This window comes from Phasianus colchicus, chromosome 3, assembly GCF_987193195.1.
Source record: "Phasianus colchicus chromosome 3, bPhaCol1.hap1.1, whole genome shotgun sequence".
Taxonomy (NCBI): domain Eukaryota; kingdom Metazoa; phylum Chordata; class Aves; order Galliformes; family Phasianidae; genus Phasianus; species Phasianus colchicus.
This window is the reverse complement of record NC_143438.1, coordinates 16,228,065-16,254,085: the sequence shown is the minus strand read 5'-3', so window position 1 is coordinate 16,254,085 and position 26,021 is coordinate 16,228,065. Positions and strand designations below refer to the sequence as shown.

General features: G+C 38.2%; 1 long non-coding RNA gene across 5 annotated transcripts in view; it reads left to right on the top strand.

The window, feature by feature from the left end:
- The window catches only part of LOC116226560 (uncharacterized), a 35,599-nt gene extending 10,278 nt beyond the window's left edge, over nt 1–25,321 (top strand). The window contains exons 5-9 of one of the 5 annotated variants that reach the window (XR_016465037.1): nt 3,467–3,796; nt 6,811–6,906; nt 8,639–8,705; nt 22,748–22,968; nt 23,854–25,321. This is a non-coding gene — a long non-coding RNA (uncharacterized LOC116226560). Of the gene's footprint in view, nt 1–3,466; nt 3,797–6,810; nt 6,907–7,432; nt 7,506–8,638; nt 9,346–22,747; nt 22,969–23,853 lie in introns of those variants that run through there. The other 4 variants (XR_016465035.1, XR_016465034.1, XR_016465036.1 and 1 more) reach the window with 4 other exon arrangements.
- Nucleotides 25,322–26,021: the final 700 nt, after the last annotated feature.

The window sequence follows — 26,021 nt, the reverse complement described above, 5'->3', positions numbered from 1 at the left end:
ATGTACTGATTAATAATATATGGAGCATAACTACCTTTCTTTAGAGTACACTGATTCTGCCTAACTTTGTGTCTCAGGTGCTTTGAGTTGTGAGAGGTCCACTGATTTTAAGAACATGCCTTATTCAATTATGAAAATAAGTTGAATTAAGGTTAAATTACGTGAAATATTGCCCTTCCAGATTTTTTTAGCAGGTGAGAGTTCAATATTTCAAAGTCAAAACATTAGTGTTTTTTCAAAGGCCGAGATTTACTATGAGTAAGTTATGGTGTGACCTCCATCGTTGTGCAGCCTAGGAACCCTGCTTGTAAACCAAGCCCTCTGCTGTACAAAAGGAAGAAACTAGGCTCCGTGCTTTGCCACCAGAGTATGCCATGGAGACAATATTTTATGAAAGCTGGCACATGCAATAGTCAGTCTGTGGGGTGCTTTTCTGTGATTTCTGTTAAGTAATTTATAGCAAAAGGAATACCATTTGACTTTTTTTTTTCAGATTCACAGTAGGAAGAAAGTTTAATCCTTTTGAAATTAAAGTGATAACCTCTTATTCCTGATTAGTTCTGAGTACTGAAAGACATTATTTTAACTAAGTTATTAAGTAGAGAGTTCACAGAAACAAAAAATGATGGAAATAAGGAATTGAGTTGAAGTTCACTGATATGTTTAAGATTAAACTGTTTGTGTATTCCTCTGTGCTGCAATGAGAGTGCGAGTTAACATTTGGCTAAAGCTGATTGAAATCTCTCCTGTTGAAAGGTTGGCATACCTTCTTCATTTTCCCCTCAGCCTGTGTTTCAGCAGCGTTGTTGTGCAGGGGGCAGTCAGCTGCCATCCCCCATATTTTTGGTGTTTTCTTTTCTCCATCAAAGAATGAGGCTTACTGTTGTTTTAGTGATCTGACATGACTTGCTGCAAGGCCTTAGCATAGCTAATGTTGACACAAGTGTTCAGCCAGTGTCTGAGGAGAAGCATGGACTGGGCAGAGATACCTCTTTGGTGGTAACCTGACTCTGGGTTCATATCTGCTTCAATCCTGCCAGAGTGTTTGTCACGACAGGCTGCAAGAATTGGCAGTTTGCTTACTTAGCTAACTATCAACATTGACTAACAGGGTAGTCCAGTCTTTCTGCTATGGAAACCTCTCTGCACCTTTTGCCTACCTGCAGGACATAGTGTTGGTTCTCAACTGATAGTGGGGGATCAGCACACGTGAATATGTGCAGACAAGGCATGTTTCAGACAGCTCCTAAAAGCTGTCTTTACCATACTATGAGGAAGTAGGTGTGCAGCATGAGGACATGGTCTAGGACCAGACAGAATTGTTCCAAGATCAACTCTTTCTTGAGGCTGTCAGGTGTGGCCTGACCATATCTCTCCATGGGACAGTGCATATCTGGATGAAGAAAAAGTTGGTGACAGATATGGGAGTGATGGATGCACGACACTATGAAGACTAAGGATAGTGCTTTACAGTGGTACAGGTGCTTTTCTGGCACACATACATTGAAACAAGTCTGACAGCAATGGGAAGCCCATAGTTCTTTTTACCCAGCCTAATAAATCTTTCATTAACATGATAAAAACAAATGGCGTATTCCTGTCCTAAATTAAACTGCCAAGTTTAAGGCCTCTACTATAAAGGCTGTTATTTTTGAATAAATGCTGCTAAATATGCATGTAAAACAACAGCTATTATGTTATTCTTATGGATATCTAAGCTGTCCATAAGGATATGAGTGTCTGTTTTCTCACTTAAGAATGCCTGTCAGATATGGCATGAAGTGAAAGTGGCAGAGTGCTAAGCTAAATTTTAATAACAAATGCCCAAACAGTTATAGCTGAAGAGCAGTACACTGGTTCACTACCCTTTGAAGACCAGTCCTTGATTTGATATTTTGGAGAGAGTGATCTTTCTTTTCTTACTTCCCTTCCTACACGATTCATCTCTTGCTTGGCTGTAAGGCAGAGAGAAGCTTTGAAAGTGGGTCTTCTGCCATCTACTCACTGAAATACTAAATGAAGGAAAGATGCTACCAATTTTCTGCTCTGAGCTGGTTGGAAACTTTTTTTCTTTTTAGAAAAAAAATAGAGGTACCTTAGTCTAGAAAGGAGTTTGTGGTTGAGTGTTTTTTTCCTGGGGGGGGGTGTGTTACTAATATCCATGGAACTGGGCTGCAGGGAGATCTTAGTGGATCGTTTTTCCTGGTAACTCTGAATAGCTCTGTGTATGAATCATCTGGAACACTTTGGATGCTTGAACCTTAGCGCTAGCAGTTGTATTTCAAACCTAGCAGTGTGGGCTCTGCTGCTCTGCTAGATGAGATACTTCTAGCTTTGTGCTGAAAGCTCTTCTGTGGGCTTCCCTCTTTAAAGGCTGAGTTTCCCAATTAGTGGTGCAACTTTTCATGGTTAGCAAATAGAACAGTTAATTGGAAATCAGAGACTAAAAGCATAGGACAGCTTTCATTGTGCTATATGAGCTGATAAAACAATTGTATGTATGTCTCATTTTAAGGAGACGTTTGCTTTTCAGAATGAGTCATCAAATATAGCTGATGCACTTTTCAGCATCAGTATTGCATGAGACCAAAAAACATAGTCAAATAACAGATTTTGTCTTCAGTTGGATCAGATAAAGAGCTAATCTTAAGGTACTGAAGTTCTTATGTTCCAGGTAACAATGTTGTTTGGTGTTTTTTTTTCTTATCCTCCCTCCTCTCCTGGTGGTATTTCTGTATATAAAATTATTTCTAAACCTAGAGGCACTAAGAAAATGTTTACAGTCTCTATCAAGAATATGAGGAGAAGGAAAAAGACTTGCAAGGAGAGCTTTTTTGAATATTTCAAATATGTGTGCCTGGTAAAGTTAAATTAAATTGCATCTTAATTTGTTTTCATTACATCATTTGTTGAATGTTGCTGCGAATTTCCATTATTTGTCTTTACTCTGAGGAAGATCTCCCAGCCATGAATAACGGACTGTAAAGCAATTCAGGCAGATTCCTTAGTGACTGGCATCACATTTGGCCATAGATGAAGAGTGAAGGACACCAAACATCAAAACCTCTTTCCCCAGCCTCTGTGCATTGTTGCTCTTTGCAATTTGTCTGAATTTCTCTTTGGCTGTGGAGGAGGACCAGCAGAGAGCTACTGCTTTCTTTTTCACCCCTGTTAGCTTCACCTGCTGGAAGATGAATGCTGAGTGATTTGACCAGGCATGGGTCAGGTTGTACTCTGTTGCACTATGCCGGAAGCAAGGAGATTAGCCTACCTATATATGTTGCAGAAACAGTTGTGTTTGAAGGCTCAGCTTTTGTTTTTTCTTACTGTTTTGTTATATCCCCATTCCTGTTTGATTGTCTGTGAAATGGGAAAAAACTCTGCAAGACGTTCAGTCTGATAAAGCTGAACTCTTCCTACATACTTTTGTCTCACTGTTTCACATCTACTTCTCACTTCTGTTTAGATTTGTTACTTGAGAAGAATGACGAACTTCTTGCTTGAGCTGACAGAGATTTTGATCTATGTAATAAGAGCAACGGGAAAAAAAAGTCATGCACTTCCACTACATCCACTAGCTTCCAGAAGGCTTAGAAGGATTCAACTTGGTCTGTCTGACTGGAAAGAGACTCTGGAACAAATAGTTTTTGATTGTACTAAGCCTTAAAATGTGGAGTGAGAACAAGTAATGAAGCAAAAAATGTGCACGTCTCAGTTGTGTGATTTCACAGATAGATGAAACACTACTGTGTTTGTGGACTGAGTTCTATTTGTATAAAGAATCTGATGTTGCATGGTATGTATTTTGCAGCAATTTGTGTATTTTCAGTAATATCATAATATTTGGGAAAGGCTCTGTAGCTATGGTTGCATTTCAACGGAGGAGATGTAGTAGTGCAGTTCTATTTTGTGGTCTTGGTGTGATCAGTGAAGAGAAATGGGTTCTTGATTTTAGGAGTCTATCTTAGAGTAGCAATCTAAGTATTATTTTCTTATTTAAATAAGTTTTATATGTATAAATGAAGGAAGAAAATGCCTCTCGTACTCCTGCATGATAACAGCAGTTTTTGAAACAGTAATAATTTTTGCAGGACTGGATTATTTTTCCTGCTCCCTCCCAACTCCTTCTTCATTTAGACATCATTTGAGATGCTTATCTAGCTTCCAATTTTTATTATTTTTTCCTGTATTTTTAGCTGATTTTTGCTATATTTACAGAGGAATAAAGTGCAACTGGAACTGTCCTGGGAGTAGAAGAATGCATCTGAAAACAATAATTGTTTTTTTTTGAGAAATTCAAGGCCATCTGACGCTCTAGCTCTAAAGATGTTTCTCAACATCAGCCAAAATGAATGTTTAGCAAATGCTTATGTGATGTAGAAAATAAGTGCAGTGAATTAATAGAAAAAAATTTCCAATATGAGGTTTGAGAAATATTTGCCCTAAATTCCTTTTTTTCTTTAACTCAATGGAGCAATCATAAATAAAGGTAGATTTTTGCTAAAGAGATCTTGGTAGGATTAAGGGCTGAAATACAGTTTTTGAGAAGCGGGGAAAAGCTAAGAATGGAGCAAGAGCGATCTTGAGAGAATTAGCAGAGATGTTGTACTTGAGGAAAAGGAAATAGTGCTGTATTTTAACAGCATGAATAAAAGGAAGCAATAAATTGAAGTCTTTTAGAAAAGGAATTGTGAGGTTAATGAGAAGTGCTTCTGCAGTTGCTAATGGAAACTTCTGATGGCTGCAGGCTTAGCTTAGGATGGAGGTTCTGTAATTATATTGTCTGTTCTCAGGCATGTACCTTAATGGTGGTTTGTAAGGTACTGGAGTGGAAGGCAGTGTATTTTTACTTGTGAGGAGAAACTCTTTGAGATACTGGAATAAAGGTGGATTTTTGGCTTCAATAAATCATGTTCCCACTGCTGTGTCCTCATCAGAAAATCCTTCTGTCTCTTTAGTATGTGTATGAAAAGTGGAATAAATGAGAGCAGAGAAGCTGCTCTATTTGGATAGGTGGGGAAAAAAAGTGAGCAGTATATCACTGATAACTCTTTCTTTAAGACAGTGACTTAATCATTTTTCTCTAGCCATGTTTCTTTGCCTGCAGTAATTTCCTAGTGTCAGACATGTAGTTTATGTTTGGAGAAGGACTTCGTTGTTGTTTTGCTTGTTGGTTTGGGTTTTTTTTGGGGGGGAGGGGGAATGAAAATGTCTGTCAGATAAGATAAGCTGTGCTGTAATTTGCAGGGGAAAAATGTGAGTAGTATCATATGGTGTGTGAGCCCCCATTTTTCATTCCTGATGTTTGTGATTAAATTAAGCATGTTTTTGGCTTCATCAGAGGTAGTGGAGCTATTCTTTATAATTAATTTGAGGATGATTTGGACAGTCTGACATGCAAACATATTTTATTGCTTATTAGCCTATATTTTTGCACTGTAGTCAAATTTGGCCATGGAGCTGGGGTCAGGTGGGGGGAGTACAGTCATTCAGAATCCTGTCTGCAGTTTCAGAGTTTGTTCTTTAATTAAAAATCAGCTTCTGATTTCTGTTCTCCAAGAAAAAAATCATATTGCTTGTTGTCACCTACAGGTTGGGATTATTCTGATCTGGTTTTCAGTTCAGGTGGTGTCCAATATATTAACCAAGCCTAGTGAGATTATGATAATTGACTTTGGGCAAGTGAGTTACCCAACACGTAAAAACTTTGCACCATTTGATAGCTTGCATGCAATGTTCATCCTCTTTACATGGCCCACACTGCTCTATCAGGTGAGAAAACATATACAGATTCTTACCTGAAAACAGATCAATGACAAAGGTGCTTATAAGGTATAGCTATGCACTTTTGCTTAATACTAGAGCCCAAAGGAATCTTTTCTGCTTTTCTTTCAACTGAACTTTCCTGTAAGGTTTCTAACTTCCAATTATTTTAAAATATATGGTTACAGTCAACCCAGCGTAACAAATTTATTTAATACAAATTTAGAAGGTATGACACTGAAACACTCTTTGTTTTTCTGGTTAAACCAAAGACCATAATACAACAGTCCTATAAATTCAGTGTGGTGTATTGTTCATCCCTTTAAAAGAGACAGAAAACTGCCTGTAAGCCTTTCTCAGTTGTATACCTATGTGACTTGATACAGTTGAGCCAGCTTGTTTAGAATTCTATGGTGAAGAGGGCTTCTGCTGTACAGCATTGCCCGTGTCTGAAATGGGCTCTATTGGTCCTGCCTGTCTCACAGATCAGTTCTGGTTACAGAACTCATAACTCTCTCTGCAAGAGGCATCAGGTAGCTGTTAAATGCCCTAGCTTCACGTAATTTGTCAGCGTTGCAATTCTTTCCTTAAATCACCAACTGATGCTTTAGGGATATAATATCTATGAAGTATCACAGTAATCCATTCAGAACATCTTGAATGCAGTGGTGTAGAACAAAGACTGTGCTACACAGTCCAGTGTTAACTTACAGCACATATAACTTCAGGTATGATGAAACTGTGGGATGTTCATGGTGCTGCAGTATAGTGTTTACTCGTGCACAGATAGAGTAAGTCTAGTAACAAAAATCAGAACATGAACTACAGTTTTTAGAAGCAATGCATACATCACTGACTGGACAGTAAACACTTCATATTTTTAGCTATTAGAAATGCAGCATGTTTGCCTTGCTTCTGAAAGGCAAATGCTAGTGCTCCGTGGTCTTTAAAATCTCCATTTAATTTCCTCCCGCATCAGGGAATATTTTTAACGTAAGTTGTTCCTTTCTCAAAATGTTTGTATGTTTATATTTACATGTGAAATAGCTCCTCCGCTCCCTAACATGGAATGGATTATTCTGGAGAAAATGAATGAAAATGTTGGATGGGAGGGGATTTGAAGCAGATGCATGCTTTTTCTTGGTAAGTAGAGCGAAGTAATTATCCTGTTTGTGTCAGCCTATGAAGTCTTCCAGCCCTACTGAACTGACTCTTTTAACTTGAATCAGGTTCTTGAGGAGGGTGGGTGTTTGGAGAGAGCAAAAGAGCTTGTGTCAAGATAAATAAACAGTAACTTGAAATTTAATCTTAATCCCAGTGCAAACAGCAATGGAACTGTGATGTCAGATAATTCAGGTTATACATTTTCAAAAATGTGATTTATTTTAACACCTAAATTATGAAGCATACCAGAAAATATAGTAAAATTATTATATCACCCTACATATAATATGTATATCAGAAACATTTCCAGGTTTGGGAGTACTAGAATAAAATGTTTCTCCACAATAATTATCAGGGAAGCAACCTCAGTAAAATGAACAAAAAAAAACCAAACTAGTAAACTGTGAAAAAGACAAACTGAAGGCATGATGCAGTTTGTGGAGGAGGAGGGTGCAGAGTAGTCATCTTCCACAATTCTTCCAATCTTTTTCTCTTTATTTTTTAGTATTATCAAAACTGTAGAAGGTAGAGAATGGGCTGAACAGCAAAGAGGAAACACTCTGCACTGAGGTCAGCTGGTAGGTCATACAAGCAGCTAGCAAGGCAGTGTGAGACCTCTCAAAGAATTCATGTATGGCTAGATATCTGAGTATAATGTCCTCAATTTGTCCCAAGATTGAGGACATGATACTCAGATTCTGCAAATGAATGAATTGTGGGAACTCAAAACTTTGTACCACTTCCATGCCGTTTGGTGGGATTGTTGTGTTTAACCTGGCAGCAACTTGGTACCATGCAGTATGGGAAGCTGAAATGCCTCTGTGTGGCACTGCTCAGCAGCAAGTGAAACATCAGTTTGTTATCAGTATTGTTTCTCTCCCAAAGACAAAACATAGCATTATACCAGACACTGAAGAAAATCAATTCTGTCCCAGCTGCAGCCAGGATAAGGATCATATCAAATTTCTCCAGTGTCTTACTGGCTCAGCACAAGTGTTTCCCTGAGGTTGAAAAATACAGGAATGGCTGGGCTGCCACAAGTTGTGCTTCTGAGCACGTATTTCATCACAGTAAGACTTCAGAATCTGCCTGTCTGCAATGCAGTGTCAGTGAGGAGTGCCATGATGCCTGTGCTAGAGTACAGCCTGTGACTTCTGAAAAACGCCAAATACTATTGCAAGGGAAAAATCATCTTAATGATGAAGGAACTTCTGTCCTACATTTAGTCAGCAGTGCTGTGTGCTTCTTAGTCACTTGGATTGTGATGTTTGCAGGATGTAGACGTGGACATTAAATACCTTATCCTTTACACAATGCTTAGATTGTATCATATTGTGTGTGGGAGAGAATGGTCTGTCTAGACACTTAATCTAGAAACGAGTGTTTCTGAGGGCAGACCCCTGAATTGAGCATCTTTCTGCTTACTACTGGAAGGAATTGAAGGAACAATACTATTCCACTGTCCCTTTCAATGAGCAAGCTGGGCTCAGGGAGCACACAGACTTCTTATTTGTTGCTGATTTTTTTTTTTTCCCATGTCAGTAACTTTGACATTTTGAAGGAGCAGTTAAGCAGAACAGTTATCCTTCAGACAAAGCCAAGTATGTCTCCTTTACAAATGAGAATGTTATCGTGTAGCCTTTTGTTTGAATTAAATATTTCATTTCAATAAAACAGAACAGCTAATAATGTATTTTATTTTCTGTTCCAGCTCACAGATCTAAAGGTCCTTCAAAACTAAAATTGTTTTCAACCAAAAGAATTCATGGCAGAATTGAGTAAGAATGTTGTCTTCATTTTTTTTTCCATGTGAATAACAAGAAACAGCTAGGACTGTTCTGATACTACCCTGTGATATCACTTACGCTTTTTTTGTCCTTTGTTATTAAACTTCTTCTCAGCATGTTTGATAAGAAAAGCACTCTGCCCCTTATGATGGAGAAGTTTGGAAAGCACATTTCACCTGTGTCAGGGATAAAAGCAGGTTAGCACAAAAGCAAGATGCTCCCACTTGAGCTGTCAGGGTTTGGCCTTCATTGATGGTTAGGGCCTGGATGGATTTGAGCATTATAGCAATGCCTTCTGTGTGCATAAAAGGTGATGATGTGTCCTCAAACATGAGAAGCTTTTCCTCTTTATGGTCAAAGAAATTAATCTCCAAACAAAAGCAATGGAGAATAGTTCAGATAAATTTGTCTTACACAGACCTCCAAATGTTTGATGTGAGAAATAATAACCAGTTATACACCTCAGTGCTCTCATCTAAGGCTTTGGGACTAACCAAAGCTCAGTCAAATATACGGTAGGAAACCATGATGCAGATGTTGTATTGCTGCTACAAATTTAACGTTTAATGATATTCAGTGGCTATATGATAGTCTTGCTCAGTTATAATAAATTACAAGTAACATTATGAAATTGCTTCTGCCTTCTGAATTACTGAGAGAGATTGGTTAGTAAATTGAGTACCATACTTTCAGCAAATCATCATTAAGTGTGTATGCATATATATGCACATACGTGCACAAGGCTTTTTTATCAAAACTCAATATGAAACCATCTGAGGAAAACCTGTTAGCTTCCTACATGGCATAGTACAGTGTGACCCAACTGAATGTACTAGGAAAGTTGGATAGCTTCTGAAGGTCATTATACCTATCAGGAGTGCTTTCTTGCACTTAATCTCTGATGTAGTATATCTTTGGTTCTGTTTCATAGTGGGAATCTCCCTTTATAAAATGAACTTTGGCTGTCTTGAATCAAGTTCACTATCCAAAAAAAAAAAAAAAAAATAGGTTTTATGTGGGTCTTACCCTATCCAGTTAAGATTAAAAAAATAATAAAGTGACTGTTTCACCTGTGGAAAATGGGGGAAAAAGGCATTGAACACTTCTAAAATAGATTCCCCAGTCACACTGTTTGCTGTAGGAGACTGTGATCTTTCATGTGAGTCAAGGTGGAAGAAAATATTTTGGATTAAAAGGTTTTGGTGTTCTTCCCATCTTCTTCCATGCAAAGAGTAATAGGCTGCTCATCCATTTCAGGGAATGTGAAGAAGAAAACGTGAGAGAAGAGATTTCTCTTTTCTTGCTCTAACCTTTCCAGGGCTCTGATAATTTTCCAGCTTCTCTGACCTGCAATACATTGGTTTTGAGAGATGGAAGATGCCCAAGAATTTGGGGTGGGATGAGAGGCCATTCATTGATCATATCACAGGCCTCCTCCATGCTGTGCAGATGGGAGTGCAAGACTTGTCTCTGCTTCCCCAGCCACCTCAGCTCGGGAAAGGGATCTGGGTACCCTGAAGCAGATGGTGGGAAATGGCCTCTTGGATGGCTGTGGCTGGAATCTATCCTCTGAACTTCTGTCCAAACATACACTATCATTTTCAGTTTTTTTGAATGACTGTTATTTTAGACATCTGCTGTACTGTTTGGAAGGCTTAGAAGTAGAGGTAGGTACCTAGAGGTAGAATCTGATACTTGATCTTTGGTATACTTAAAGAGCAATCAGAAGAATAAATCACAATTCCATTCCCTATTCTTTATCTTTCATATCAACATTTGATAGAAAGCAAAAATTATTCCATCTGATTTTGAGACAGGAATATTGAAAATCAAAAGACAGGTTGTTGCTTTCACTTACTTTTAATGTTAATGTTGAGTTGACTCTGGCAGTACTATCTGAGATCTGGCAGTGTTAACTCGCATCAAATTGTCATTGATAATGATTCTAAAAGACAAGGCAGGATATATGTACGTATATATACATTCCCCCAGGAAATAATAAAATAGCTGAATATCTATTTTTGAAGGCAGCGTGTACTGTCTGCTAATTCTTGTCAAATTCTGGCCTATGTTTTAGCCATTTTTCTCCAAATAGAAGAAAATATGAAATGCTTCACTTTCATAGTTTAGTGCTTTTTTAAAAAAAAACTATTTTAAATCTGGCTTACAGCTGAACTATTTCAAAAAATGGTTTAAAAATTATGTTACTTGATGCTTAAATATTTCATTTCAAGTAGATCTGAAATGAGGACTTCTGTTGTTATTCAATAGTTTTTTCCATTGCTGAAGCACCTCCATATGTGTTTGAGGAAGAGCCAAGAAAGCTCAGAATAGGTTTTTCGGTTATGTTACCACCACAGCAGGAATAGGATCTACATTTGCAAAAATACTTAATGACTTATGAGGTTTTTTTAATAGCTTCTGGTAAAAATAATAATAAAATAATAATAATAATGGAAGTTTTCTGGTGGATAATACTTGAGTTGTGTCCTATGGATGCTACTTTGGCAGTCCTGCAGATAAACTGCCATGTATTTTTCTTTTGATTCTGTTTTGGAAGACAGCACTTTTTTTTCCAGTCCACTCTGAAGTGAAATTGGAATAGCAGAGATGGAAGAGTTGGAATAATACAGAAAAAATTACTAAGTAATTATGGAGGTAAGTTCTGCTATAGGTGCATGGAAAGCAGAATGTTTTGAAGACCTTTTGATTTCATGTGTAAATCTTGTACCAATTTCACGGTTACATCAAATGTGGTCAGTTCTACTGTTGGCACTGCAGTTGATGGAGCCTTCTGGCCCTTTCTGGCATTGCTAATGTGTGGGAAGCAAAGTTTAGTGCTCAGCCTAGCATCAAGTCAGAGCAAAATCAGATCTTCAGTGTTCTTTAGAGATTTCTACTAGTTTGTGTAGTTGGCTTCATCTTCTGCTGGAAAGCTTAAGTACCTCCAGTGTTGTTTCCTGTACCAGAACCATCATAGAGTTGAGGAGCTTTACTCACTTGACAAGAGTAGAAGAAGAGAGAAGATATGCTCCTGGGAACCTCCTTGAGATCAATTTAAAAAATACAAAATTGTTTTACGAGGGTCTTCTATGGTCTTGTAAGCAGATGTGCACAAGCCTTTTGATCCAGACAGAACATACATATGTCTTTGTTGGCTATAAATACTAAAATGTCATCCAAATGCCCCTTGATACATATTTTTATATTCAAAATAGTGCTGACAGCAGGACTAGGGAGATGATCGTCCCCCTGTACTGAGCTCTAGTGAGGCTGCAGCTCAAGTACTTTGTTCAGTTTGGGGCCCTGCATTAAACAGATGGCATTGAGGCCCTAAAACCTTTTCAGAGAAGGGTGACAAAACTGGCGGAGGATTTGGAGCACTGCTCTTATGAGGAGCAGCTGAGGGCATTGGGATTGATCAGTGTGGAGAAGAAGAAGCTCAGGGGAGACTTTAAAGTTCTCTACAACTGTCTGAAAGGAGGTTGTGGTGATATGGGGGTTGGTCTCTTCTCCTGGGTGAGACCACTTCCTCTCCTCATCCAGCTGTAGGATGAGAAGGGATGGCCTGAAGTTGCACCAAGGGAGGTTCAGGTTGGATAGCAGGAAAATTTTCTTCTCCAATAAAGTGATGGGGCATTGGAACAGGTTGCAGAGGGACATGGACTCATTGTCCCTTGGAGGTGTTCAAGAAATGTATAGGTTTGGCACTGAGTAACAAGGTTGAATAAGAAATATTGGTGAAGGTGGATGGCTGGATTAAATAATCAAGAGATCTTTTCCAACCTTAATGACTCTATCATTCTATGGTGAGGGGGAAAAGGAGGAACTGCAGATAGCAATGAAGTTGAAAAATACTGCTGTCCCAGATCTGTGAATCAAGGTGACGCCCATCAACTACTGTGTTATCTTGCTGTGACTTTTGCATTAGAATGGTGTACTTCACTTTAATCGACTTAGTGCTGACTAATATGCTGTCTGTGACAGGCATGTGAACTTTGTTGGTTAATGCTCTTTAGAACCTGTATTGCCATTGCTTTGTACCACCTGTATAAGTTCATGTGAGTGATTCTGAGTTCTCTCAGCTTCTATTTTTCTTAGCTTTATGTCAGCAATAGTACACATTTCTAGTTGTATAGCCTTATTTTCCAAACAATTCCAGTTTAAAATTTGTCCCTTTCCTTGAGAAGGTGTTGCTGGTTTTCCTTTTCCAAATCATTCTGTCTCTGTATGGAATTTGTATTTTATTTAGAATGCAGTAGCCACTCTTTTCAAATTAAATAAAAACATGTCAGATATTAAGTAGTGTACACTTACAAAGAGGCTGACAGAGTAAATGTAAGATGTAAAATGTGCACGCTTGCTTTTTTGTACTTAATCACAATGACAACTGTTGTGACAAAGTACATTTAAAAAAAAATGTAGTTCTGATCTAATCTTCCTTTTTCTACACTGAAGAGACAAGCAATCATGTTGTATTGTGATCTATAGTAAGATCAAGCTACTTTGAAATTTCCCATTTTTTGATTTATATTTCATGAAAACAAGTTGGATACGTAGAAGAAACAAGAAATCCTTCAAGCAAGGAATAAGGCCAAGTTCTAAAACCCTAAAATCTAACAGTACTGTTTTAGCAAATGAATTGCATTAATCACTAAATGGGAAATTATTTGTTTAAAAGCAAAAACGAAGCGGATATACATCACTGGCAATCTAGGGTAGCTAGATTCCTTATTTTTGTGCTGTTTCAATTACAAAAGCAATGATTATTAAGGAAATGATATTATTTCAGAACAGCTTTATACTTTCATAAAGCTATGGCTGGCATATTCTAGCCTGGCATATTCTGCACAACTCAGACCAGTGTAACCTATAATTTACTATCAACATATCTATCTCTGTGTAACATATGGTGAATGTATTTCATTGCTCTAGCCACTCTTCTAAATGTGTTGATATTCAGGAGGGAACAGTGGGCTTTGAGAGTCTTATCAACAGATTCACTGAACTTGCTTTGTACCTTTATTGGGATCCATATTCAAGAGAACTTGGAGCTTGTATTTAGTAAAAGGTAAATATGGATTAATTGAATATCATTCTAATCTCTGCACTCTACATATCATCTTCTTACTTCCGACATACTCAGTAATCCTTGTTGGGAGTGCAACTTGTATAACTTACTGTATTACTTTCTTATTTCTTGTTTAATTGAAGCAGGAATTTCCCAGTTAACATCAGATATATTGTACCATTGAGAAGACTCCTGCTGGTAGCATGTATTTCTTGAGGAAACAAAATATTGTTAACCCTTCCTTTTTTTCAGCAAACATCCTTAGAATTGCAACTATAGGTAGCAAACCAGACTAGAATATTAATTGCTTTTGGTGCCTAGCTGGGAGAAGAGAGTTCGTTGAGTGCAGCTTAGGAATTAATTTGATAAGGCTAGATATAGAACCTCTTGTAGTTATCTGTCAAAGCAGTATAAAACCAAATAATTTGTTAGTGTTTACTTATTTGGAAAGGACTGAATTGACAAGCAAACTTAAAAATATGGTCTTGTTTTCATTGGTGTTCTGAATGATTTGTTTTTAGAATGTTGGCAGCAAATAAATAGAGATTCAGACTGCTTTCTGTGTGGCATTGTGCTCTTGGGCCTACAACCTCATGGCAGGTAACAACAGAACAGCTGAACATCTGCTTTAATATTCTTCTATGTAAGGATTATTGTACTCAGTATTTTCCAGGATGCAGTTCTAATAGAAGAAAAAATCTATAGAAAACAAGCACAATGAGGGTAACAGTACTGATCTGTTGTAATTACTAGGTTTGGTCAGTACATAAGTTCTCTAGATACAGAATAGAATTCATGGAAAATGCATGTTAATCAGAATCATGTAGGTACTGCTCAACATATGGTCAAGCCTCTGAGTTCAGGCTGAAGAGCAGAAGCTTTTTTATATGATTTGGGCTTTTGTAAGCATGGAGAGAAACTGCTTTTCTTTTTGAAGCCTGAGCTCACTAATGTGTGCCTCTGGTACAGCACAGCAGACCTGAAAGGAAGGCCAAATGGACCGGGATGGAATAAATTACTTCATCAGGTGATGTTTCTAACGTTATTCTGTCAATCTGGAGGATACTAAGGAAGTTAGTGGTAATTCTAAACAGAATGACCTCTTTTTGCTTGAATGTAACCAGCCTTCAAATGTAAGCATTTCAGTTAAATGTGAGGAGCCACAGTGTCAGAAGCAGGATAGGCAAATGCAAAGATGATCTAAATAAAAAACTCATACGCTTATATTCTAAATAAAATGATGAAACAGCTTTTAAAGTTTTTATGATAGTGGAGAGGTTTGCTTTAATACCAGAGATGTAGCACAAATCTGAGTATGTGTTATATCAACATTAACAAAACTGGGATGTGATGATACAACTAGTCTTCTAAAAGTTGTCCTGCGTTGCTGCCTGAGACACCTAGCCATTACCATGCTGAGACTGTGGCACTCCATCACTCCCAGAGCAGTCACAATAATGCCTGAATGAGGTATATTCCCCTGCAGTGGTCTGCAAATGCAGGATTAAGGTGATCTATAGTGCTTTGGTGGGTCAGGAAGGAATGGAGGGATTTTTCATAGCTTCTACATTGATGGGATCAGGAGGAGTCTGTAAGACCAGGCATGATAGTAGAGGTAGTACTGGAGAGAGTGATCTCTTACTGCAGCGGGTGGGATAGTATCCTTATTTCTGTGGTGCCTCATTCATTTAACGAATATGTTAACTTCTTACTGGGGCTTGGAACTAATAAAGAAATAAACAGTAATCTGACTCGTCATAGGACTTTAATATTGAAATATTACTACTGAAAATGTTAGTCACATCAGATATTCATCAGATAATCCTCAGAATGAAGCACTTGCATTAATCCTTTATCAAATGACTTCAAATGCAAGGGCTTGCTGTCTTTCTGTGTCATGATTATTCCACGCTTTTCTCCCACTTTCTTCAAACAAAAGTCTTTCTGGCTTCAGTAAAGACCACATGACATTGGTAACTACAGTCAAAGTAATGCACTGATTTTCTCCTAACAAATCCTTTCTTCAATTGGACACTTTTCTATGAAATATTCTGATCTGGGTTGAAATCTATGCTAGATTATATTATGAAACTAGATACAGAACAGAGGGAGAAGGAAACTTTTTTGTTGTTTTGGTTTTTTTGTTGTTGTTGTTGTTTTGGGGGGAAAAGACATTAAACACACTCACTCTGATTCTGTATTAAGATTGCTCCCAAAATCAAACCACAAATAATAGAAGAACAAATGGCAACAGCTAGCTACTGGCCTCAGGATCACAGAACTGATTTTTTCAGAGTGGTTTTCTCTAAACCAGCAATGAGGAAAACAGATTATGACTTCTTCCTTGAAGAAACTGAGATATTTGGCAAGGTGTCCAATAATTAATCTCTTGATGTTGAAGCATCTAAACATAGAAGATTCCTATCTTAGCTGATGTTAGCTGCATCACTCATTTTAAGATTAGAAGTTGCCATTGGTATATGCTAGAAGAAGCACTGAGATTTTCACAGCATTGGTTTATGTGTAAAATTCTATACTACTTCACAAACCCCAAACCTTGTTGCATGTTGCCTCCTCAACTGAGTTTTCCATTTTAGGAGAGAACTTTTATCAATTCAAAGAAATTAAAGTTACCCAGCAGCATGTTCCTGCAGCCCAGAAGGCTGACAATATCCTGGGGCACTGGGCTGCCTGAGCTGGTGAGTGGCAGCCCTGCCCAGGGTAGGAGGTTGGAATTGAGTGGGCTTTTAATGTCCCTTACAAATTAAGTCATTCTATGATTCTCCTTGGGACTGAGATTTAGATTTTTGTTTTCTTGGGGTCCAGTATCTGGAACAGAGTACTCTAGAAATGGCATTCCCTCTCCTGTCAGCAAAGTAGGTAGAACAGAGTCATAGCCTGAGAGGTCTTGACTTGCAGCTTTCTATTTTATGGTCAAGAGGAAGCTTTGAAGCTGTACTTGGCAGTCTGATTGTTTTAGCGCTTTTGGTTGCTTCCTGCTACACTGCATCACATCTCTGTGGGAAATGTTATTGCATCTCCTTAGTAGTTTGAGTACTTCTGCTGTTTTGTGCTGTATTCATATGCTCTCATTTGCATTTTATGTCTGCAGTACTGAGTTCTGTTGCTTGTTGTATATCTTCATTCCTGCATGAAAAATCTTCAGACATCCCTCCATGGTTATTCAATTTGTTTTTCATTTTCCAGTAGGTCTCTTCTTTGTCTATTTTGGAGATGAGCAAAAGTATGCCATTTTAAAGCTCCTAAGGGAAATGGGACTTTATTCCACTGGGATTACAGATATTACTATTATCTTTATGTAGCATTAGAAAGGCCAAAGGTGGCTGCAAGTCGCCTTTTCTGTATTTCTTTTCAAGACAGATGTGGGCCACCTGGGGGCAACTCAGTGAAGGCAAGAGGAAAAAATAAATGTATCTTGCATTTATATCTGAATATTTCTCCTCAAGCTTGTATATTTCACTGCTTTATGCTCATCAGAAAAGAATACAATGGCTGCTCTATAGAGCATTCCATGTATTTCTAGTATTGCCTCTCCAAAGAGATGCAAATTGTTATTTCTCGTGAAATCTGGTAGATAAGTATTGGAGTACAGTGCCTTCTACTGTACAGAGATGTGACTATTGGATTGCTGATTTGAATCTCCTAATATTAATAAAAATGCTATTATTTCTCTTTCAAACTTGTTTCCATTCCCTTAAGCAGTGGCATGTGTATGATCCTGTAGAATGCAGACACTGTTTAAATTACTGATTGTTTACAGAACATTTTGTAAAACTGAATGTTAATGATGGTAGCGGTTACAACCTGGAATAACCTGCCCCATTCCCTGAGCACTGTTGTAACTGTTCTTCAAATTGGTTTTCTAGGCTCACTTTAATTTATTTCATTAATACAGTTTTTACTGCATCCTTTGGGACATGATACCAGCATGATGTAGTTCTCACCCAGTAGGTGCTATATTTCTTTTAGCTTCTTGAGATTGGCGACTTCTGGTACTACCCCTACCTTCTTTTTACTTATCTATTTATTTGCGCTTTAACAGCAAGAGAACAAATTCAATTTACTGAAATAAACATGCAAAACAAAGCTAATTTAAGTTAGATTTCTTAATAAAGATGCCTGAAAGCTCAAGGAGACAGATCACTCAAGAACTGGAAAAATATTATGACATCTCTTCACAAAGAAAGGCAAAGGGTTTTTTAGGGGTCACTTCAATTTCTGCAGGACAGTTTGCTCATTAATTTGTATATTCAGAAAGCAAAGAAAAGTATCGTCTGTGTGATGTGGGTTAGCAACAGTACTGAAAGATCACTGAAGTTATTTTAAAACTGCTGACTCTCTTAAAAATGTGTAATGATTTGTGAAAATTGTAGCAAAGGGTAATAGTATTAAGCAAAGTCTTTTAGTGCCCTTTCATCTGTCATTCTTAGGTTATTCAAACTGCAGTAGTGAATAGTAAAACGAAAAGAAGAGAAGCTTTATAGCCTCATGGCAATTTTTAATACTGTGTATAGAGAGAATTGTATGGTCTTTTAATGTTACTCACATCTTGACCCAACTTCATCTCTGTCAGGATGCTATCAGCTTTCCTTCTCTTTCAGTATTTCCTCTTCAGTAGTAGCATCTGCCCCTCTGCATCACTATTTCCTTCCCTCTCTGCCTCCTGTTTGTTTTTTTCCTTCCTGCCTTCTCCACCTGATACTCCTGTCCAACACAAGTGTTTGTATGTCAGTTGAACCCCAGTGCCACTTTCTGTGTTCTCAGTGAAGGCAGACCCCAACTCCCCAGTAACGCTTCTGAGTTGAGGAAGATCCTCTTATCTCACTGCTTTGAAAAGTCCATCTCCTTTTAGGCACCATCATGATCTAGAGGGAGTTGCCATATTAAAGAGTGTTTATTTTACCGTGCACGTTTGTATTCTGTTCTTGAAAAGCTGTTTAATGTTTTTAAGCCCTCCCCATACTCTGAGGTTATTCTGAGCAGCATTAGTTATCATTGTTTGGCACTCCAGAATAAGCAAGACAAAATTTGCTCTTCACAGAACTACCCAATGTGTGCTGTCATCACCATAGCAGATTTTATTACTGTACATTACTAAGATGTGAAAAGCTGGCAAACTGCTACTTTATTCCTTGAATTAACATCCACGTAGATTTCATTCATTCCCAAATACCAATTGGAAAACAGTAGATCCCATTTAATCTCTGACTCTAAGTAGGCTCATTAATTTCAGCAGAGTAGGACTAAGAAATGTCCTGTTCAAAAGACTGATACATGCTGTTTAAAAACCAGTGAAAGATTTTGTCTACTCACTGAGAGACTTAACATAATTGTTCTTCTTTTGGTCCATTTATGTGAAATGTTGCAATGTTTCTTGTAGGAGCACTAACTCAGCTCTTCTGTAATTCAGTGCATTGGATCTAATTTATTTTTTTTCAAAACCTGGTATTGTCAGTAATATCTAAAGTTTATGCAATGATTTTCTGCTTAGTTAAATTAGTCTAACAATAAAAATGGGAACATGTAATTTAATACTCATTTCAAGTGGAAAAAAAAAAAAGAAGTAATTTGAGCAGAATACAGAGTCCATGCTATGACTTCAGATGAATAGAAACATTTGTTTTCAGTCAATGAAAGCAGTCAGAAAACTAGATTGAAGCTCAGACTTCAAAAGTAAATGACAGTTTTAGGTACTTTTGATTTGGGATATCTTTTGAAGCTTGATTCTTAGCACATTTGGAAAAGAGAAGAGTTATAAAACGGATCAACTTTGATACTGTATATGTGGAAATGTCTTGCATTATTAGTGATTCTAGGAAATGTATGCTTACATTATCAAGGGATACGTTTTCTAGCAATTAACTGCCAAGAGAATTCTTGCTTGTTCTTGTGGGCAGTGCCAAGGGATGTGAAGATAGCAGGCCACAAGCAGGTGTGGGGAAGTAGGGGATCTTGGCTGTCAAATGTAAGTCATCCTGGTTCCCAAAATGACATTGTCATGATGTAAAGCTGACTAGAGGCAATTTTGAACTAAGCAATAAGCTCTTTCTTTCACTGGACTAGCCAACAGGCAGTCATTCCTCAATCTTCTCACATGCAGGCTCTCATCTCTTGTTTTTCACAGCGGTTTCTGCTGAGTTGCAGGGAGAGAGCTTTCAATTATGGAAACTTTGTGTTTTGTTCCTCAGAAACATAGAAAATGAGATTAGAAAGATCAATCGGCTCCATGTCCTTTCATTCAATTGTCTTATGGCAATTGTTCCCATGTAACCATTGAGCTCTCTAGGTTTCACCTGCCTCAAGCTTATGCTCCTATAGCTGACAAACAGGAAATCCCAGGGACTTTATTAGAAACTATGTTTGTATATCTTGGCTTTCAGAATTACATTTTGGGAAGAACTTTCTCGTTTCAGAATTTCTGGAAAACTAATTAGAAGTTTTATACATCTTTTTTTCTGCTGAGATTCTTGTGAGTACCTTCTAATGTTTCTGGAGTAAACACGTACCTGACTTTATTAATTACAGGCTTCCTGGCATTCAGGGATCTTTCTGGAAACGGAGTGTAGGAACTGTAGTTGCTCAAGCAATTCTGAAAATCCCACCTATTGTTTCTAATGATTACTTTATTTTTTTTTTAAAGAAAGATAGTAAGCATGACTTGAAGTTTTAATATAAGAATACAATTTTCTCTGCTATTGTAAAGTAGTTAAGGAACAATTTCCAGTGAGTGGTTTAATTTTGCTGGCTTGTTCATCAGTAATGACTCTATGCTTTCACAGTGTTGATCTAACCATCTGATAGTAATTAAATTACTCTACATAGCAGTCTCTAAGACATTACAGTACTACTCTCAGAGGCTGAAACAAGGCAGTTCTGGAATAAAATTATAACTGTGACATAAAGCATTAATGGAGATAGAGAACTTTTCTCTGGTGTTTCTCATGTCTCCAGAAAGGTCTTGTATTACCAAATGAAATGAAGCTGTTAGTGAGTTTGTTTAACTTTCAATGAGTCTGTTTTAGTAGATGTGTTGTTTAAATAATAATAAAAAGCAGTGTAATTAGCTTCCATAGCTGTAAATGTCTTCTACTTTATTTAATCCTTGCTAGAATTATCTCGAAAAGAAAAAGGACAGCTCTATGAACTCCCCACTCTATTGCTGCACATGCAGATATTATTTTACTTTCCTCATTTAGCAACTGTTGCTTCTGTCAGACTCCCAGCTCATTGATGGCATGACTGAGCCATTAATTAGGTCCTTCCCTGTCCCATTGGTGCACATTATGTGGAGCTGCAGTAGCCAACTTCTGCGTGCAGGGAGACTAAGGACCTCTTTGGCCTCCATTGCAGTCAGAAAGGATGATAGCAGTGACTGATGGCTCTCATGCTACATAGGTGACTCACTTGTCATTGCATTGCATAAGCATAGCTAGGCATGACACTAAACTTAACTTCATTTGCTTGTTTCTGTGCCAGCCCAGAGATTTCAGGGACTTTTTTGGGTGGTAAGAAGTGTGGGATGCAAGACCAGTAACAGCCTTCGGTGGATCAATAAATGAAGTCTGGATCTTCCTGACCTCAGCTCAGTGCAACAGGCACCAAAGCTCCAAACACCTGCAGGGTCCCATAATGCTGCCATTGCTACACTGCAGTAGCATCCCATGGTGATCACTGATGAGGACAACTTATGTTCATATTGGAGAACCTACAGGATCACAGTCCTGCAAAATATTCCATTTTCTGTGCAAGGTGCTTAAAGCTGTTGACTTCTACAGCTGTTTTGTAATTCTGATCTTTATGTCTGTCTGTAGCTAATGAGATATTCTCAAATGCTTCACAGAATGAGCTCAGTCAGCACATAAAGGTTAGCCAGATAAAGATGGGCTATTGCATAAGAAGTCAGACTTAAAAGAAGGTTAACAGAATTATTTAAAAGTCACCTAAATTAAGTGAGACATAATGATGGCTTCATTGTAGTGGTATTCATGCACATCTAGAATTTTGCAATACACATATGACTCATATGGAGACAGTGATTTCAGTTATAATCAAATTGAATTTCACAGAACCTCATTTAACCTGAGTCTGGATAAAACTGATGGAAAACATCAGGACAATGTCATTGTGTCTCCATCTTACCTTGCCTTCTGCATGACCAGGTTGGGTGCCAAAGACTTCACCTCTGTTAGACAATACTGTCAACACTATTTACCATCTGGCTCCATGGGAATGCACTTCAGTACCCCTATTAGCAGATATTAGAATGACTGTTCTTCCCCCAGACAGCTAAGATCTTGTATTGTTTCCCTTTTTCCTGTGTGTAAAGAACAGTGGATATAAATGTATATTCATTTATATATGTACACATAAAATCTGTGTGAATATAAGAAACAAGGAGCACTTATTAACAAAGCTGGTGATTTTTTTTTTTCCCCAAAGTTTTACATGATTACATTAATGTTCATGAAGAGCTTTGGATTTTCTTTGCTTTGTAATGCATTAAAATGACCTACATTTTGGGTGGGCTGGAGGATAAAATGGGAAAGCAATGACGGTTATGTTAATATGTACATATATCTGATCTAATCTCATTTGTTTTCCACCTAGCTCGTTTGTTTGTTTGTTGAATGCAATAGATGCAGAAAACTTCCTGGTAGCTTAAACATATAAGTTCTCTCTCTTGTATCGTGTTTTAGCCAATGCCCAGTACATTGTCTAGGAAAGCTCTCATGGCCATGACAGTCATAGGACATAGGCAGCTCAAAAGATTCACAGTGTACTCAGGGCCAAGATGCTCATTTCTGTTTTACATTGGTATTATAGTCAATGCAAAACAATCTATTTATTTTAGTATCTGTATTTTATTTCTGCAACTCTGCTTACATCTATTCCTGTGTTTGTTTGTTTTTTTTTTTTAAATGCTAATTCACTGGTAAATCAGACTGAAGAATTTTAAGCGTCTGACCGTGTATCATTTGGGATGATTTCCTGGAAACAGAAAGGAGCTGGCGGAACACATACCGCTGCCATTACTTAAGGGAAGGCTCGGCGCAGAAATGCTCCGAGGACTGGGTGCTGCACTTCTTGCAAGCTTCCACATGGGGGCACAGACGGTTCACTCTTGCAAACCTCTCCGACGGGCTGCAGGAGGAAGAAAACCTGGTAAGTTTCGTTCTGGCAACTCCTACGAAGTAGCCATGGGACTGGAAGGTGCGCAGGGGACACGCCTGTTGAATCCCTGCCTGTGATTTCTGGATATTCCAACTTCTACTTGCAGATTCAGCATACAGATGCTAACTTTCTCAAGGAAAACTGGGTTTCAAAAAGTATTCTTAAGATTGGTTTCCAGGTGGCTGAGCACAACACAGTTGTTTGCTCGCTCTCCAACTCCCTGTGGATGGAGGAGATAATTTGGGGGGGGGGTGAGGAAGGGGAAAAAGCAGAGTAGAACTCATGGCTGGAGATGAAACTATTTTATTAAGGTAGAGAAAAGGAGAAGGATAATTGTTATGATATAGATATATATGTGTATAGATATGTATATAAAATGCTATATGACACCAGACACTGAAGAAAACATAGAGCAGCTAGAGAATATCCTCATTCTTGTTTAATCAGCCATGAATTGTTAATGAGCCTAATAATGTGAAATATTGATGGCTAAGGGGTCATTTTTCCTTCTGGAAGAGGCCTTTAAGGGTTAAGAACTTAAGAGTTTTTTAACTGCTAACACACAAATAGTTAAATCAATCAAACTGCTATGATTTTGAAATTTTTGTTACTTTTTTTTTCCCAATATGAATGCACTGAAACGTCTATAGATAAGGTGACAGGAAAATAAAAAATCTCCTTTTGAAATTAAATTTCCTGAGATATAGTGACACATTTTTTCTTTTAAAAAAATAAACACAACTGTTTAATCTAGAAACTCATTAAATATCATCTTTTTCCCATTACTAATTCTGACAATTCTATTTAAAATATTTTGGTAGGAGGTATCTGACTAGCTCTTCTTAACTGACACTGAGTTACTTCTGATCCTCACAGAACCTTAACAAGAACAGATGTTTCTGGCACCTCTCTATGTGTGGGATGTGTTGCACCTCCAGAGCATGCTATTCTGCTCAACACCTTGGTACCCAGAAGGAATTACGACTTACATTACATGTATGCCAAGCTTCATTTTTTGACTGGTGAACTGATGAATTATGGCATGTATCCTCTTTATAGAGACACAGTAGTGCTTGATGAATGGGAAGGAAGTCCCTGGATTTCTTCACTTTGCCCACCATGATGCACAATAAAAATTACACCTCTTGAACTTTCATGGACATAAGTTTGCCTCCAGAAATCAGAGTGAAGGAACTCTTGGAAATGATCTGCCTCTGGCTGCACAGCCCCAAGGAGTGGGTCTGCTTCCATCACAGGCTGGCAAATTCCTAAATGTGGCTGAGCTCTCATCCCGCATGTTGGGTATTCCCCTGGGATGCACTCAGAAAATCTGAAGAAGGACTCAGGGAAAATAATCCATAAACTGTGAGCAGTGTGAAGAGGTTTGCCCACTAAGCCTGGAGCGGTCTTTACCATCAAGATAACCTGTTCAGCCTTCTCTGGTTCCTGAAGTGCCCTTGTGGAAAAGTGCTGCCAGAGTTACTGTTTTCCTGCTGAGACTGATAGAGTTGGAGACAGCATCTGTGAAATGAAATTACAGCTCTCGATGCTTTCTACTTCATCTTGAGGAGATTTCAAGAGATACCGTGTAACCACTCTCAGTAATTTTAAATCCATTTGCTACTGTGGAAATTAATTAAGAGATTGTGAAAACAGCAGTGTTTAGGGGTGTTGGCTTGAGTCATGCTTCCAGCTTGAGTTCATGCTCAGACTACATAACAATACCAATGAGATCCACCACTGTGCCTTCTGAAACAAAGAACTCAGTATTAAACAGTTGGAAGGTTTTCATAAGAGAACACTAAGTCTGTAATGGTAGTCTCCTGAGTTTCTGTATACGCAACTAAAATGTCTGGGATTACCATTGTGGTGAATGTAGCAATTAGAGTTTGGACAACATTGTTTGGTTTGGAGTCGTCATGACAGAGAGGCAAGTTGAACCACCTCACTGTTCACATTTTATGACACACGTAATTCACTTAGGGATCTGGGAAATGTTAAGAAATGTAAAATAATCAGTGATAACTTTTTTTCTAAACTGAAGCAGTCCAAGAGAACAGAGTGCTCTCCAGAGTGCCTTACCCATGAAGAGGAGGTTCAGGTTAGTGGACCAGAAGAGCTGCAGGGTGCTCTGTGGTCTGGTGCCAACCTAAAAAGCTAGCAGGTTGGTGCTAGATTTTACACAACTGCTCTTCTTGATACTGCTATGACAACTAAATATTTTCTGGTGGCACTTCCACCAATGAGAGAAGTCAAGAGAATATTGTTTTAATCTGATTTTATACTCTGTAGTAACTATGCCATGTTCAATATACATTTATTTAAATAAAAGATATGTACATGCTTGCTGCAATTACCAGGGAGTGAGAGCAACCCACAGATTGATGTAACAGCTGAAAGATAGTCTGGGTGTTTAAAGGTAAAAATCCTTGAAAGGGTTCAACTCTTACTTTGTTGCCTTCAGAAGGAAATTTGGGAAAGCTATGCAGAAGGGCAGAGGAGTGAAAGGAAATGGCTATTAAGACAACTGAAAACCTTTATTTGCAGTTAAATTAAATAGTTTAACTGCCCAGGACCATATCCAGAGAAGGGCAACGAAACTGTGAAGAGTCTGAAGTGCAAGTCTTATGGGGAACAATTGAGGGAACTGGGATTGTTCAGTCTGGAGGAGACCTTATTTCTCTCTACAATGACCTGAAAGGAGGTTGTGGCAAGGTGGGAGTTGACCTCTTCTCCCAGGTTACAGCAATAGAATGAGAGGAAATGGATTTAAGTTGTGCCAGGGGAGGTTCAGGTCAGATAGTAGGAAAATATTCTTCTCAGAAAGAGTGGTGGTGAGGCATGGAGCAGGCTGTCCCAGGAGATGGTGGAGTCATCATCCCTGGAGGTGTTCAAGAAACGTGTGGATGTGACACTGAAGGACATGGTCTAAAGCATTTATAGGCAGGGGTTTATGGGTTGATGGTTGGAATCGACTGTCTTATTGGTCTTTCCAGCCTTAATGATTCTGTGATTTAAACTCTCCTTCCTGAGTGTCCACAGAA